The 18,862-nt window shown below is 36.0% G+C and overlaps 1 protein-coding gene across 2 annotated transcripts in view; it reads right to left on the bottom strand.

Annotated features, from left to right (window-relative positions):
* The window catches only part of LOC108552160 (ABC transporter G family member 20), a 27,155-nt gene extending 8,802 nt beyond the window's left edge, over window positions 1–18,353 (bottom strand). Inside the window, exon 1 of one of the 2 annotated variants that reach the window (XM_017906573.1) lies at window positions 17,710–18,353. The gene's annotated coding sequence lies outside the window, so the exon portion shown is untranslated. Of the gene's footprint in view, window positions 1–4,126; window positions 4,459–17,709 lie in introns of those variants that run through there. The other variant, XM_017906574.1, reaches the window with a different exon arrangement.
* Window positions 18,354–18,862: the final 509 nt, after the last annotated feature.

Raw genomic sequence — 18,862 nt, 5'->3', positions numbered from 1 at the left:
GGCATTCCGTGGCTCTAGATTTCTTGAATGCACTGTCGAAACCTTTCATTAAGCTGTGTATATATGTATATATACATCTGTTTCGCGTGTTCGACAAACTTGCCGGTTTTAACATATTTGTCTTTCACCGCTTTAAAAGGGCTACGCGAATCTAGGACTAACGATCACGTAACGCTGGATAGATCGTTCTGAAGACGGAATTTCGCCAAGGCCGTCGGGGCTGGCTCCTCCACCTGCATCGGACAAGGTGATTTCTTCTTGCAACAGAAGAATGTACTTTTTCCTTGCGCAATACCCTGCAAACCCTTTTACTTTTTCTCACACGTGAAATTTCTGCCGGTCCCGGGGATAAAAGGTGAGTTCACCCGCCCCCTTCCTCCGTGTAATCATGCCACTTGCGAAACACGGATTCGAATTACCTGTTACTTTTTTTTTCCATGCCGCGATTTATTTAACGTTTCGATTTCGACAGATTACTTCGGGAATTATTCGATAATTACATGCAAATGAATTGGTCTCGCGCTGAATAGCTGCCGCGTTGTGTCAGAGTAATAACAACGAGACTTTCTTAAAGAATTATTTGACTCTTGCTAACTTAGAGATTTTGCAATTTTTTTGCAATCTTTTTTCTTTTTCTTCTTTTATGGTGGAATGTTATTAAGTGGTACAATTGGTCGTAGAAATTGCGGAATTATTGATTAGTATTGGTAATAATATTTTGCTTTTGAATTTAAAATTTGATCAAATGGTGAATGGTTGGTTTAGTTGATAGATTTTTCTGTCACTCGTATGTCCTATTATATGATGCAACGATTAATCATTTCTTTATTTTTCATTTTAATTTTTGCTCGATTAAAAGTGCATTAAATGCTATCTTCTGTGCATCTAAAGTAATTAGATTATTATTCAATTAACCTATTGCAATGAGACTTAATTATGAAAAAGTATGCATTGAAGTAGTATTTAATTTTGGTTAATCCTTATCCTATCAAAAATAAAGTTAGATAAAAGTTTTAGAAATTCTTTCCATTTTTTTTCATATTTTTAATCACATTGACCTGTGAAAAATTTCCACATCCCCAAATTTTCAATTATAAATACTATCTCCAAAATGAATGAAATATTATAACATTAAGTATAATCTTCCACCAAAATGTTTCCACTTTTTACCCTAACTTAATACCCTAACACTGATTATTCCATGCATACTCTGTTTTAATTTATTTAATTTAGAAAACGGTTCTTCCAGTCTATAACACCCCAGTAATATATTACGGGCCAGGTAATACCTGTATCTCAGTTAACCATAAAAGAAAGGCAGAGATCTATACCTACTTACACCGGTTTCGAAGAAAAGATCTTGCAACATAACCTCACCTGTGTTCTGCTCCAGCGACATTCGCCGGATCGATACATCAATGTTACGTGTATTAGATAACTACATGGTTTAGTTATTATATTATAGCAAAGTTCGTTAAAAATAATACCTCGCAGAAGCGATCGAGACGATTGCGAATTCCAGTCGGACCACCGCCATGTTAAAAATCGACCACGTCGCGTGCTGCCATCTACTCATCACTCGGCGCGTCTAACCTAGTTACACATCGCCGCGATGGTGGGTCTATGAAAGCGCTCTTCATCCGCAATTACGTCGTATCGAGACGAAAATCGATAAAAATCGAACGAGGATAAAGAAATTCGAGATTTTGTCTATTAAACTTGAAGATTATTAAATTCGAGAATTTATAACGCGCTTGAAATCGGATTTATTCGATGCTAGAGAGCTTGTAACGTGCGACAGTAATAAAATTTAACTGGCAGAACAATTGGATAATACCACAGAAAGAAATTTCCAATTTATTTTTAACTTTGGCATCGTAATTAAGAAACCCAACTACCCGAAGAAAAAAAATGCCAATTTCCAAATCTAGATCTTCTAAATCCAATTATTAAAAATCCCTAGATTCCTAGATATAATATTCTTAGCTCGAAATGTATAAACTTATACATAAATATAATGAAATTTGAAAAATTCCAATTGCCTAATCTAGATCTTCTAAATCCAATTATTAAAAATCCCTAGATTCCTAGATATAATATTCTTAGCTCGAAATGTATATACCTATGCATAAATATAATGAAATTTGAAAAATTCCAATTGCCTAATCTAAATCTTCTAAATCCAATTATTAAAAATCCCTAGATTCCTAGATATAATATTCCTAGCTCGAAATGTATATAGCTATACATAAATATAATGAAAAATATTTAGAAAATTAACGATTCGGTGATTAAAACTGACCTTAAATTTTCCAGTAAAAATGCTAAATTAGGTATAGTATAGTAAATTAATAAGTGTTAGATATGTCATATATCACACTTGTCCTGTAATAGAGGCTCGCGATTCTGGTTCCTCTCGCTTTCAACTCCAATCTGATCTAACGAAAGCAGAGGCTGAGGAACTATTAGAGAAACGGGAACATTTATGCAAAAGGCATCCTTTGCGTGACAGCTCTAATTGATTAGTTTCGTCGATATCTCGGCCGTGAACGTTCTCCGGAAGTAATCTCGATTCGTAGCCGCGAAACGGGCACCGACTTCCGGCTTCCTCGAACGGGGAACACGGTAGCCATATCTTCGTTTCGATCACGATGCAAAGGGACGGGGGAAAAAGCGAAACTTCCACGTGGAAGAGTCGTTTATTCGATGATATCACGGTATTTACGCCTATATACTTTCTCAGCTCTATATTCGATCCGTTTTTCGACCGCCATTTTACGCGTGCGTTATGAGCACTTTCACCGTGTTTGGCTCAGAGGTGCTTTAATTACTTTCCACCATTATCTCCACGGATTGGAGTAGCTTGGAAAGAGAGATTTTCAACGGTGTTTAAATAATGAGTGCATAAAGTAAAATGGGGTAACGAGAATTTTCTTTTTTCCTCCTTTTTCCTCTTTTTCGTCTGATTTTCTTTGAGAAACTTTCGGTTGTGCGAGGTGAAAGAAGAATTGTTGGCAAAACAAAATTGAGTTCGTGGCTATTGTTTTAAAATAATAATTTCGAATGTTTGTAGAAAAGGAATTCACAGGTCTACGAAATCTTCGATTTGGAATTTGGGAAAATATTTTTCCCAAGATTTTAAGAAATTCAATTAAATTAATTTCAATTTTAAATTAAATTTTGTCCGAAAATTTAGATTTAATTTCCATTTAAATGAAAGTTCATTGATATTCAGGGAATTAAAAACAGTAGAAATTAGAATCAAAATTTCTGACGAAATTGATTCGATTTTGATTTATAAACTATTCTTCAGAGAACCACTTTTATGCAAAGGATAAGTATAAAGAAGTAGACCAATAAAACTGTAAATACGTATTACGAAGGAAAAAGAAAAGCAATTCTCCGAGCAATTAAAAATTAATTTATAAACAGTTAGAATCGATTATAGTTAGCTTTAGGTATTCCAAGACGACAAGGAATTACGTTCACTGAACGTGTTAGACAAACCTAAACGATTACTGGTATTTCTTGATTCTAAAACGCTCTGTCTATCTGCAACGATTACCTGTACATTACATAATAGCAATCGTGATGAATAAGAAGCGGAATATTCAAATTACTTGCACTCTGAATATTCTCTATTTGCATAATAAAAAGGCTCATAAATGTGAGATAAGCACGAGGGAGTTACTCGATTTCAATAAATTATACGATTCCTAACTCTGCAACGAACATCTGATAAATTATCGCATCATCGATCTTCCAAAAGAAAAATAAAAAAAAAAATAAAAATGGAGGAGTAATACCAAAACTTCTTCTACCGGTAGACATTTGAGATGTAGATCAAGGAGATCCACTTAGTTCGATTGCCAATGAAAAAAAAATGAAAAAAGCAGAAGATTGCAATGTTCTCAAATTATACGATTGTTGCACCAAGCACTGGAGCACTCTAGAGATTCCAAGACTATCGAGAACTACGCCTACGGTAGTCTACGAGCGTTGGAGAACATTGACCTAGAGTTACACTTTATCCCGCAGCAGCTGCACGTGTTGCAACCGCAGCCTGGCTGGTGCATCATCACGCGGAAAGGAGTTACCCTTCATAACGGTAGACCATCCTCGTTACCTTCGTTTCTTGCCTGCTCGTGTGCGTGGAACTGGTCCCGATCGTGCAGAACACGCGTGGCCACGGGTTCGGGGGATTAGGTGAAGGTGGCCGCAGCAAACCACGATCTATGTACGTCGTTGTCTCGTTTGGACCGATTTGCTTAGTATTCCGTGCTCTCGAGGTGCTCCCGGGTATACCACTTTCGTTGAATTAGCACCGTGGACCCAGTGAGCTCTAGCGGCAAGCGCGCGTACTACTTCCTCCGCTACCGGTGCGCATCTGTGTCTACGTTTATGGTCTAGCGGCTGCGTTAATTCCAATTTAAACGCTTGCATTGATATTTTTTACGCGGAAACGCGTAGACACGCCACTTTTGTTAGGTTCGTGACGCATTGACATCAATTGAGTCCATGATTAATGGAACCCAGGCTGTATTCCACTATTCTTCTCGTTCAGATGCATTGCGTCATGAGTACTCCTGCCGTGTCCAATTTTACCGTGCTTTTCATTTCATTCTGATGGGTATTTAAAATCTTGCATTATTCCGTTCTGTGTATATTACTAAAAGCACGAGATAGGATCGCCAAATGTATTCATGGATTTTAAGACAGGAAGCTATTTATCTTCGAGAGTTAAGGATTTATTACGCCAGAGAGACGTTTGCGTGGTGAAACGATGTATGTTAAAAGATATTGCTTATTGTTTCGCATTCTTGTAACCTTTGTAGCGACCATCATTCTCACCCTCACCACTAGATGGACTCCAACTTCGAGGAGTTTCTCGCAAGTCCTTGAAAAACCTCCAATTCCTATATATATATATATAACTTCCCGACCTTCCAAATAGTTTCCCAGTCTCTGAGGCAGGGCCTGCTAGGGTAGCCTTTTACTGATGAGGCCACAGAGGAATGCCTGCGACCAGCTACCATCAAAACAACGACCGTGGGGGAGGACCCCTACACCTAAAACATTACGCGGTAACTGCGACAGCAGCGCCACGGTGGAATCTCGAGTTAATCGGACTGCGACCGTCCGCCATCTTTGTTCCCGCGAGGTTACGATGAAGATAAGGTAATCGAGATCGAGTTCTGGGTAACTCGTCACTTTCTATTGTCAAGAAATGGCTAGAAATAAATGCTGCTCGACTCTCTAAGAGAAACTGGATCAGATATTAACAGATCTTTCGTAAATTAATGCTTTTAAGAAACATATAGGTTAATTCCGCTTAAGTTTCTTTCTATTTCGTTAATTTCTTGCGCACGAATGCTTCGTCATACCAATCCTTCTTCATGAATAAACAAACTTTTCACACGTCGTCGAGGACAAGGATAATTTCGTTCCTTTTACGATGTTTTCCTTCAATTTATTCCACGTAAATATTTTCCTCGATAATTTTGTGGATAGATACCTACGAAGCGAACAAAATAAGAAGATATACAAGTCGAAATATATATGTATCCTAAACGAGAATGCGTATCTTACCGATTACTATATCTACTGCACAACTGATGTTATACATGTCATTACATAAACCGTGCTTGAAGTAAAAGTTGAAATTATCTGCTAAATGAAAACTTGTGTGTAATTTTATATAATTTCTATTTCTAGCCTTGACTTTATTAGCGCTGCCTTTCGTTCTTTCATCCTTTCCATCGTCGCTGCAATCCTTTTTAAGGTTAGGTTCGAAAGCCTAAGGTTCGAAGGCCTAAGGAAGGTCTTTTTCAAGTCATTACTTTCAATAAACAGGAATATAAATTAAGAACGTGATTCACGTGTCGTTTTCCCATGTTAGCTGATGATTAAACGATATTCTGAGAAACGAAATTACACATTTTACATAAAAAAATGCGGGAAAAAACGAATAAAAATGTAGGAAAAGAGGATACCTAGTGTAGGGTAGATATCAATTCCAATGTTCGGTTTCCAAGCATGAGATTCATTTAAGTACAATAAAGACGTGATGTATTCCAGCGGAATGCTGGACACCAACTATTTCACGCTGCGTTCACTCGTCTTTGGGAAACGTCTCGAGGTGCCACTAAGACGAATTTCTCCTCTTCATTAACCAATCCGGGATCTTTCCGGTAATCCCTCGGTCTTCTATTTCCACGCGGGAGTACACGCTTACGGTCCGGGAACCCTGGGGGGTCTTCTTCCTGCGGTCTCGCAGTGCATCACGTGGCAGGCCGTCGCCCGCTCGCGATGCTTCGCGCGCCTTTCGGAAAAGCCGAGGGTTTATGGTACCCGCCTGCGCTGCTGAGGCCGTTATTGTTTAAGTCTGAAGGCTGCTTTTTACTCCGCCAAATGGGTAAAGACTTTCGCTGAGGCGGAGGACGACTTCCTCAAAAGCAGCAATGGGTATACGCGTTCCATAAACCCTCTTGACCACTTGCATGCCAAATGTTGCTATTTGTACGTGCCTATCTATGGCCGCTACAAAAAAAATTAAAAATTATCCAGATAGTAACACTGGAAGTCGACGGAAGACGAAACGAGTCCAGGCTCGAAGCAACGAGCTCGCCGATTAATGCAACCGCCCTGTTCGCCGAAACGACGCCACAACCATCCTAGGGGGGCAGAAAAATTACTCTACCACGGTCCAGGCTTTGAGCACGTCCTCGTCAAGAATGAAGGCCGCTCCAATCTCATCATCACAACTTGGAATATATTGTTAATCACTGGCAGGGGGTGATATAGCGACTATCATTCTCACCCTCACTGCTAGGTGACTGCTAGGTAGGACTTTCTCGCAAGTCCTCGGAAAACTTCTAATTCCTATATATATAACTTCCCGACCTACCATATAGTATCCCAGTGTCTAAGGCAAGGTAGCCTTACTGATGAGTCCGCTAGCAGGCTCGGGACGAAACGCATCCCTTCCTTTTCCTACTGTCCCTTCTAGCTACATCGCATTCAAGAGAACTACGACCCAGCACGACGATTCAACAACCGTGGGGGAAGATCCCCATAGACCTAAACTTCTTATGTTAAGTGGGGGACTAGTTTATTTCCTTATTGCTAACGCCCCTTGACCTACGAACACTACGCTGCCAACGAGGATACCTGCGACCAGCTGGCCATCAAATGATAGTAGGGGGCAGGACCCCGACAAACACATTTGAACTATCTGATATTTCGGTATACCGTCACTATGTGTGAAGGTAAAGCGTATTCAATTGCAAATTGGTAATTCTTTAACAGTCGAAAGAATTTCCTGCATTAATGTGTTCACTATGACAACGACGCAAACATTTGCCTACAACAATGTTGTTGATAGCATCTGAAGCTAAAGCGACAGTTTTTCCGTTTCTTATGTCACATCTGATAAGACGTTCGACACGCAACTGCATACATTAATACCCAGTATCGACCTGTCGCGGAAGTGCTCTGCACATGATCATTACGCTCGCTTTTCCTTTTGTCCGGAGAAATGCGAGCGGAAAGAAGTGAACGTGAGTTTGTAATTATCCTCGAAAATGGTATTAAAACTCCGTTTCCACTTTATCCGGGCGTAAGAGCGATTATTATATCCATGAAAAAGGATTTTTCCGCGATGAGAGGAGATAGAAGAAATATTTTTTAAACTAGAAAAATATGGAGAAAGTATGAAGAAACTATGCTATAGCTTTCCGTTTGACCGATTCACTTCAGGAAACGAAAAACGGATATTTATTGTACATACAGTTCAATTTTATTTATTTATATCGTTTTAGATATTAGAAAAATCGATGCTTTGATATTGAAATTAAAAAAAAGGAAGAATAGAGCAGAATTTCATCTGTGATTAGGTCTGACGATTAGGCGAATGAAATGGATTATCGAAGAAGAATATTTCGATCGATTAGAATCACTATACTAAACTTGGTATTTACGTGGAGTTATTCGATTATATTATATAAATGAACTTCTAACAAATTTCTAATAAATAGTTGGTTAGTCTCGAACTGTGTAGTATCGCTTCGTCATTCGCAACATTCATCGTTGACAATTCGTCACATATCTTTAATTATGATATTCAGGCTTTAATACGTTCACATTTACGGCCTATTCTATTCGCGATCAATCAATATCGATGTAAATTGGACATTAATTCGCAGTTTTCAGAAGATGACGGAAATATATAGCTATACACGCATATATAAAGATTGACGTAACACAAAATGGCGGATACACAATAGTTAGCGGTCCTCCTTTATCTCCATTTATCCCTACACAAATTATACACCATTCAAGAAAATGGAATGTTCTTAGAAATCACTTGGCTAAATTGTATTCGATGTTACTTTAAAATAAGAATTAAAATGGAGATCCTGAATTCATCTTTCCTATGATTCCTGTTTGAAAGAAATGTAAGATTCACGTACACAGGAAAATAAAATTCAAGTATGAAACTGGAGAATATTTTTGCGAGAAGAATAATTTAGATGCAGAATCGTCTTTAAGAAACCGGAAAACGTTATTGAAATGTCAGTTTCGTGTCGGATAGAAGAAATAATGGTGACCAGAGACGTGAGAAATATTTTCTTGAGAAGCATAATTTAACTGCGAAGTTATATTTAAGAAACCAGAAAAAGTTATTCAAATTTCTGCTCCGTGTCAAATAGAAGAAAAAAAGGTGACCAGAAACACGAGTGTATTTCATTAAAAGAATAATTAATATGAAAACTGCTTTACTATCCACACGCAGAAAAAAAGGAAAAAATGATTATTCACCAGCCTAGTGCAAGAACTTTACACGGTGTATGAAAATTGACAAAAAAGAAAGGAATTAAAAAGATATGTCGTGTATATTGAAACATGAAGAAAGAAACACGCGGACATGTAATAAAAAATAAAGCATATGTCAATTTTCTGACGCAGAGAAGAATGAAATGCAAAGTAGCTTAACGAAGATATAGGAAAACGTGTAAGTAATTCTCTTGGTACTTAAAGCAGATAGATTTATGTAAAAATTCTGGACATCGTAATATTCGACAGTATATTAGTAATAAAAAGACACGATGAATTTTCTGAGAGAAGAATGAAGAAGTTAAATTGCTATGGAACACCAACACTATCCTAAATCACAGGAAGCAAGAATATTTCAGCCAAGAGAATTTTATTGATTTTAGTTCGGTTATTTAATTGTATTAACATCTTCGATTGATATCGTGGTGTGCTAAAACATTTGCGTAAATAAAGTAATAAAATTTACGGAAATTTTACAAGAGCATGTGCATACATAACCTCAACAGGAAGACAGACCAAAATACATAACGATCGAACGAAATTATTGATTTCCATGTTTCTATCAGAGTCCTATCAGAAGTAAGTACTTACATAACTCGGAGAAGTCAATTTACGTGAAATTACAAATAATACCAGCCTACCCAAAAACCTAATTCAATTGGGATCTGCAACATAACCTCAGAAAAAGGAGAACCAAAAACAGGAATGTAATAAGTGGAACCAAAAACCCGACACAATCGGAATGTACGTATACCTTATTCGCCAGCAAGAAGAACTCGAAACAGGTATATGACATAAAATAAAAGTGAAATTACATAAATGCCAATATGTCAGAATTTGTACAAAATAGCAACGAAGCTAGCATAACAAGGCTACAAAAGGCAACGGAGGACGAGACAGTGGGGTCTACCAGGAATTTGCGTAAATCCCTAATGACAAACCCGAGACGAGTTCATGCGAGCCGCCATAATATCGTGTAATTTGCGTGATAATCGCGTGTCGTTGTCCCCATTCTCAACGAACCGCGCTCCGTCCCTGGGTTCCCCGGGCAAACGCAATTCCTTACGACAATTGGAGCATGGTCGTGTTTCCATGGGGTGCTGCACGATCTTTGCGTGATAATCGCGTGTCGTTGTCCCCATTCTCAACGAACCGCGCTCCGTCCCTGGGTTCCCATGGGGACAATTGGAGCATGGTCGTGTTTCCATGGGGTGCTGCACGATTGGCGTTTTCGTCGCTAATCGACTCACCGATTTTCCACAAATTCGTGGCACACACGTTGCTTGTGGCGCTTTCAAGGCTCCCACGTTGCGAAACATGGCGAGGAACGTATGGCTGGCTGAATTTTTCGAGCTGAGGGTCGTACATTAACCGAGAGAGCTGTAGCAAATCACCTTCGAGTCGTCGTAACTCTTGTAGTTTTCTTGTTCAGTGATAACTTGTTTATCGTGTCTGCGAGTTCTAGAAACCGGGTTTGTTTAAAAACTAATTTATATAATTTTGTTTACGTAAAGAATATTGCAAGAATATGTAGCATATATTGTATAATGGTTACCAGATTATATCGATGCACAGGCAGAATATTTTCATAAATCGTCATCGTGTCGATGGGGGCTAGTTGTTACTGTAACCGTGATATGTAGATAGATAGTCCTGGTTGCATTTTAAAATGCGAGCTTATCAACGAAACACGGAAAGGGGTTCCACTTCCCTTGAAGTTCAGTTGAAATTCGGCATAAGGCTGCTGGAGCCTTCATGGAGGGAGAACAGAAAATAGAATTTGTCGCTGGAATATTTAATATTTAACATTTTGCCGGTATACCGATGGTTTATTCATATCACTCAGTGCACGCGTACTCCGTGAATATTCAAAGCCGATTTTCTCGACAACGAAACTTCGAATGAAAAAATTTTATTCTCTATTTTCGATTTGTTTTTTCACGTAGAACCACCCTCTCCTCGGTTGTACTACCATTGCTAATGTATTGATAGTTTATCCATGAAAAATATGGATCGTCGATACTTAATATATATTATACTAAAGGTATCTGGAAAATTTCAAGATAATCGTTTGATTAAATCTCGAGATATCTTGCACACCGTTTTTAAAAACACAGTTTCGAGAAAATTAATAGAAGTTGGAAACTTTTGGAGAGGAAGATCGATGGCACCAATGGTGTTGATGGGACCAGTAAGTTATATAAAATTATCGTGTGATATTTTTCATGTGGTAACCACGATAGTGCTGATGGTAGTGTTTGGAATGAGACACGTTGGAGGTTTATGTGGTTTCATACAACCTTTTTTCTATTTTTCATTTTCGTTCCAGGATTAATAGCGTGTAATTAGAGATCTTGATTGGAATAGTATCAGCAATAGTAGTGAAGAGATTATTCTGTATTCTGATACCGTTTCCATCGTTCTAACAAATGTGACGTTTCATGTAGGATCGATCTGGATGACAAGAAACAATAGAAAAAGAGAGAAGATTAATTTATTCTATTACACGCTAGCGCATTCGATTAATTATTCTTTGAAATTTCAATAAATGATCTACTGATACTGTTTTATTACGAATTAACATTTTTGTTTAGATAATGCATCTAATGCATCTCGTACACTCGGCACATATGACGTTATGTCTAAGAATATTTAATCTATGATAAAATGTAAAGGACAAATTTAATATTTGCAATGCTGTGTTTTATACTTTTTGCAACTTTGCAATCTCAAATTTAAATTTTAATCTGTCTTCTCAGCATACCTATTTCATTGTAAATGCCAAATGTCTTTCTATGTTCAGTAGTTCCTTTTACTTTTCTATTCCTATAAGTAATTTATACAAATTTTCACTGTATGTAAAAGATTTTGATAAATAAAATTCTGATGAAAACGTAAACCTTGAAACTCCAGACCATCCATTGCATTTTGTGTAGGTCCAATGCTTAATATTCATGTTTGAAAGTGTTCTTATCTGTACATATGGACACTTAAATAGAGCTGAAACAAATCTGTATTGAGGTTTCAAATGCTTCACATAAAAGAAAAAGAAATTCTCTGTCAGTGTACTAAAGTGAAACCTAACCTCACTCCTTTCCTACACCCGCCGCGTGATCTCTCTTACACATTTCAGAATCTAATTCTGCGATCTATAGTTGGAATTTATCTCTCGTCGAAGCAAAATTACTCCATCTATAAGATCCTCTATCACGATCATTTGTGCCTAAAGAAATCAAACGAGTAAATATTCAATTGGCCACGACAATATGTGACAAAATAATAGCACGCTCCATCATTTTCGATGTTTCTTCAAACTAACGCAAATTTTCCATACATGTCCATGTAGCACGTAGTATAAAAGAAGATTCACCATAATTTACATTTTTTTTTTTAAATTTAATTTGTTTATAGATACGAATAAATAAACAGAAGTTTTACCTATTAGGTTATGTTCAAGGTATAAACGAATAAACAGATATCGATTACAGCTGTGTTTACGAAAATATTCCAGAGACAGTAATTTTTTCTCAATACTTTTGTTAACAGCATCGTAGAGTGCTTACTTTTCCTTGTAAAACTAAATTTGATTCATAGTCGTACGATTTTTTGTTGCCAAGATATGTCGCTTTGAATTTACACGAGAAACACTGAATATCATATCGTTTTCTTTAGCCGCGCGCCGTATGCGTTTCGATACGATCGAAACTTCATCGATCACCAGCGCTCTCTGTCAATCAATTTCAGTAGCACTCCGGGTAAACAGAGTGCGTGCGCTTTCCATGAACGCGTAATAACAAACATGGAATCCCTCAAGTCAAATGGATTAATCTTCCCAACGAGACTAATAATTTCGACTTTGTCTATGATCCTGGAGAATTTATACACCGTGCACCGCAAGAAAGTACGATATTATATAGGTTATTGAGCAACCAAAGTGGCTGACATTCTCATTTCCAGAGTAAAACGCAGCCACAAGGTGATAGAATCCATGTGGGTTACAGGCAACGAAAATAGGCGAGTATAGAAAGTAAATTCGCGGCGGAGAAATTCGCGTCGAAAAGACGAATCCGGCAGCATCTCCCGCTACCAATGACCGATCGCTTTTCTACAGTGTTCCGCCTAATTTTTGCGTAACTTTCATGAGCCGCCGTGACAGGAAGAAATACGTTCGGTTGGACATCAGTGCGAAGGAACGGAATGGTCACACGTGACGCACAAGCGTACAGAACATGTGTGAGGTGTACTGTACGTATGCATACGTATACATTAGATAATTGCCTCGCATCGGAATCGGACGTTGGTCAAAGCGTTTTTTGGTTAAGTTTCGATCGTCTAGAGATACACAGACGTAAATGTATATTCGATAGTTAAAAATAATTTATATTATTATTCGATATCCTGATATTTGTTGGATTAATTTACATTTCAATTTTATTGATTTCTAAATAGAAAGGAATAAAAGTTGTTACATATGAACGTCAATTTTTTTGTAATTTTATTACTTACGGAATAATGCATATCGTATGCACTATAACGTTTTGAAATTTTTGTCAAATTTCTCGAGGTACATGAAGCGTTAGCAGAGGTAAATATTAATTTTATTTCTTTCAAAAAGTAATTGAAGAATATGTTAATTTGTAAGCATTCAATTTCAAATGAATTTAAGTTAGCTATATTTAAGAAATTGTTTCTAAGATATCTTGCATTTTGCTGTTTTAGGAAGAAAAGAATCATTCTATCTGATGTTGTGTAAGAATACCACACTTTTAAATTCGTTGACTTTCGAGGAATTCAATGAGCACTCACAATTACGCAATGGGCTTTACACAAGTGTTTGAAATTAATTTTATTTCTTCTAAAATTTAATTCTAAATGTTGAAACTACTGTAATTTGTGGGGAATTCGAAATTAATTTTTTTATATTTATTTTACTACTGTTCAAACAAGGAAGATATTTTTCAAATATTTAAAAAATACGATCTGATAGAGAAAAATTATATTTTCCACTTCATGTAATTTCATGCTTCGATTGATTATTTATTCTCGACATTTATTGTAATTAATTAACTTAACATCTAGCATGATATGTACACGTTAATAAGTCATAACAAAGTTAAATAGCATCATGATTTCCGTAAATGATACTATTTTTCATGGTTGCGAGATACAATTTCTTTCTTGTCTGATACAGTGATCAATATTTTATAAAAATTTATTATAATGAAAGGCAAAATTTCAAAGGCGTCCAAAAACTTTACTTCCTAAAGCAATATGCAAGTTGTAATTAAATCAAAAATCTACTTAAATTCTAAATAAATGAGGAAGTAAATATATAGAAAATCAGGACAAGAAATTCATGTAACAATGATCAAATCTGTTAGTTATAGTGTGCTACATTCAATTACGTTATGCACTCGCTCTCGTGGCGTAATAAATTGTACCTAAGCAAAAAGATATTTCCTCTGTCATCGATATATCTCCGAGTATGTCGCAAGTGTCTTGAGCTTTGAACAGCAAAATGTAGTCAAACGATGACTCTGTAATGTTAATAAAAAAAAATAATAGTATACCGAATGACAAGTAGTGAATTATTGCCAATATTAAATTAAAGCCTTGCGAATCGGTAACTATAAAAGTTTCTAATGTCACGCATAAATAATTATGTAAGTTTCTATTTCAACAGAAATCAAAATTAACTTTACCAAACTTTGCCAAACATGTCCTCAGTAATTGTAGGAATAAAAGATCCTATTTTTACTGAGGCAGTTTTGCTAATACTAATTTTGAAACAAAAGAGGAAAAAATATAAATATTTTAAATAAAAATACTTTTGGTATTTTATAAGAGTTTCTTCAATGAAAACTTTTCTTCTTAATCATAATCTTCCTCTCGCGAAATTATTATAAAAAGTATAGTTGACTCAAGTAGAGATAAATAAAGCAAGCAGTGAAATTGTTCGCTTCGAAGTTGGAACTAGTGATAACTTTCAATTTTAACGCTTCAAATGAAGCGATTCCAGACAGAGAGAAAGAAAACCGTGGTTTCTTATTCTCGCTTTCTTCGAGACGACGTTCGAAATAAGCTGAATAAACATTATACAATAGTTGAATAGCTCTGTTCGTAACCGAACACCGCTCTTTCGTGGTGCAAACATTGTTGCGTTCTTGCTGCTCCATGATCTCCATTTCAATGTGTTGCATTTTCAAGTCGCCACGCTCGATCGCGGATCAATTGGACCATTAGTTTTCCATCGTGTTTCATGGTTACGAACGTTATTTGCGGTCGCCTCCTTCGTGTAGCTCCAATTTGATGGTAAGTCAAGTACACTCTTCCTCGTTTCTTTCATTATGCAATCTTTTCTTCAACTCGTAGTTCTTTCCCAGAGAAAATTCACAGATCATTATGGTATGTGATGAATGGGAGTTAGTTGTATTGATATGTCCCTGTACTTCCATACAACTATAATACTATATCATACTTCATATACTATACTACCATAGCATAATATAGTTGTCACGCATCGTGATACAGTAGTATAGTAGACATTCTACACAGTATAGTAGTATAGTAATATAGTAGTATAGTGGTATAGTAGCAATATGTTACAGCATAGTAGTGCAGTAGCAGTATAGTATAGTAATTGAATACTACAGTACAATAGTATAATAGCAATATAGTATGGTACAGTACATTATAATACTGCATTAACTATATAGTATGGTATAGTGTATTCGAATAATTAATCTCACAGAAATTGTACTCTATTTCTTTGTATCCTGCGAAAAATTGCATTGATAAAGATGGTAAAAATTTTGTGAATAATTTTATGAGAACAGAATATTAATAAATACTATTACACTACTTGTAAGTGCCACCTTTCATGCTCCTCCTGATTATACAACGTATCTGCAGATTGTCTCAAAAATTATGATTCAATCTTGAACTCTGTTCGAACAACTTAATCAACTGGTCTGCTGTTTTCCTTTTAAATTTCATAGTACCATCTGAGACTTGTGATTTTCATTTTACGAGTCTCACGAATCAGGTGATTAACTGACTGCCCTCTTTGTTGCTTCCTCTATTGTGCAATGTCTTCTGGCGTTCTCTCGAAGATTAAAAATTCAATTATCGTCGAAACTTAACATTATGTTACCAAAGGAACATGTAATCGCAGGAAACGAAACCCCGAATCTTGGAACGGTGTCACTTTGTTACGTAAGTCGATCATCAAAATGTGCTATCAAAGCAGAAATCTGATATTTAAATAATAATACGACGATGACCTATCACATCAGAATTTTTTCATTTACTTCATTAATCATAAAACATCGCGACGAAGCAACTACCTTCGAAAATATTTAATAAACTATAGTAAAATATATGTAATAACTATACATGCTAAGGGAACTCAATAATTACCTTTTACTGTGAAATATTACAAATTTAGGAGACTCAGAAAATTGTAGTAGGTATTCTTATTATTTTATTATAGTTATTTCTTAATTAAAGAATAAGATTTTTCAAACAAAATAGCTCACGAAAATAATTCTTCCCGTGACATATTTTTCTGTGACGTATTTCGAAAAATAATTGTTCATGAAGTAACGACAAAAAGTATAGTCTTTCTTAATGACTGCAATCAGAATAATCTTAGATACACCCTACATTTTCATTTAGCACAATGTAAAACACTCTTTAACTCCTATAAATTTGCCTTAATGCGCAGCTAGTAATTATTTCGAAGTTTTTTATTTCTAAATCATAACCATAAATATCTTGCAGAAATCAACATTTTCAATATATGACTGCGCATGCGTCAGTGACGCGAACGCTACGGAATATTTTAATTACCGTAACGGTCACCATAGGAGTTACAAAAGAGATGAGTGCAACGCTTTAAAATTCTCAGGTTTAATGGTTAACCGGCAGAAAAATTAGAAAAGCCCTGTAGCGACCAGTATTACAATGACCGGGGCCAATAACCGATTGTTCTGTTGTTTTCTAAACAGTAGATAATTGGAAGTTGCTTTACTTTGCATAGTGACGGAAGAATATAGCTAAAATTTAATATAGCAGTATCGAAAGGCTTTTAGAACCGAATTGAAATGAAACGACAAATTAAAAGTTATATCGAAATTAAAGGGGATAGAAAACTTTTAAGTACCTGTTTGACTTGTTTTTTTTATTAAAATACTAATTTCGTAAATTTAACGCCGTCACTCAAAAATTACTTATTTATTATAGTTAATCAACATCCTACGAAAGTCAATCAACATTGTAGAATCGAATAATTATAAAATTGTAAAGATTTTCGCCTGAGTTGTGAAAGTTTAAAATACTCTTGTTGTAAATGATCGTTTTAATTGTTTTATAATACGAAAATGACCATGTCGAACTTGCACGCCACCAATTTAACGTCTTTATAACGACGAAAAAAATATATAGGTTATGTCGATACGAATGGAAAAATATTTATCCCTTAAGAAACGATTCCATGTGTATAATCTCAAAATTCACTTGTTTCGTAAGATTTAGTTTCGATCTATTTTTACAATAACACATGTATAATTTACAAACGACGTATTAAAATAATAACAGTAATAATATGCGTAATACGTCTAATTAAAGTTGCCACAATACTCGCATAATTATTTCACTTTCTAACGAGAACCATATTTCTCATGGCAATTGAGTATTATTCACTTACACATCGTTACAGAAACAATGTTAGCGTTCTTCGTGTATTAGGAATGAGAAAAATCAAACGAAGAAAATTATTACATAATTTTCTCGTTATTCGTCTGTCACCGTATCTACGGAAAGTAAATTCATTGATATTCCGATTATAACAAGTAAAACTTCCGGTTCACTTACCTCGCAATGTATGATCCTTCGATTCTCGAAATTAAAACGTAAACAATCGAATTCTCTATCCTGCGATGTCAATGCACCTCGAGATTTATCGAGTCTTTCAACCGTTACAGTAATCGATAATGATCAACTGCCTTAGTATACACCAATAAATCGAACACGGGAACTACGAAGAACGTTAAAAATACCACAAAATAACGTGACAATAAGATTCACACGAGATTCACGACTTCTTCGCCTCTTATCTCTCAAGTGTTTCTCTTCGTATAGGCAACTTTCTCGAGTTTCTTCACCGAACACTTTTCTCTTCGCTGCACGAATCTAACCTTTTCTCCCGTCACACGTATGCCGGTGCTTTTTCGCGCGAAACGAAACGTCAACGAAATATATCGATAATGTAGTATTGTCCGTTACATCCAGTTTCACGACACACACGAAATATTGTTGTTGCGGTGATAGCTCGAAGCTGACTGTCGCCTAAAGATTGCTAACGATCGATTACCGAATCCCTAAATGGTCTCGCGGATGTGTGTGTCATGACAGAATTGATAGTGGGTTAAGACGCATTTCCGTGTATGCCAAATTTTACTCAACGTCCGATCGTCGCACCGTCGAACACTTGACTGCCGTTGGTCGCTGTTCCCTCTAGAAAATCAAGATCAAATCTAAGTTATCCAGGGATAGGTGGGGGATTCATGAATCGGTAAACTGTCTATATATCTATTTCAGGTGTCGGCATATTACAGGGGAAGGGGAAAGACAGCTCTTTCTCTTGTAAGCTTTCGAGATGTACGATGCTACGGCATCTGTGACTACTACACTCACTGAACCAATCATTGGATATAATATACGAGGGTTAAGTATTATATATGCAGGTTTGAATTTGTATTAGAGTACGGATTTGAATTAATTTCTTGAATTAATTTGCATTTCTGAAGATTCACATCGAATATAAATCGAGTTTTGAGTTTCAATTTCGAAAATATATGTTAGATACGGTTTCTAAACTTCATCTTTAAAACAACCTGATATTATGAATTTAAAAAGAAAGTTGATAGAATATTCGCAATAGGAGAACGAAAAATAAATGTAAGTAAATATGTGAAACGTAAGTGAAGGATATCATTTTACTAAATAAGTAAAAAAGTTTTCAAAT

This window comes from Eufriesea mexicana, unplaced genomic scaffold (assembly GCF_001483705.2).
Source record: "Eufriesea mexicana isolate 0111107269 unplaced genomic scaffold, ASM148370v2 scaffold5561, whole genome shotgun sequence".
Classification (NCBI taxonomy): Eukaryota; Metazoa; Arthropoda; class Insecta; order Hymenoptera; family Apidae; genus Eufriesea; species Eufriesea mexicana.
This window is presented reverse-complemented; position numbering and strand designations above follow the sequence as displayed.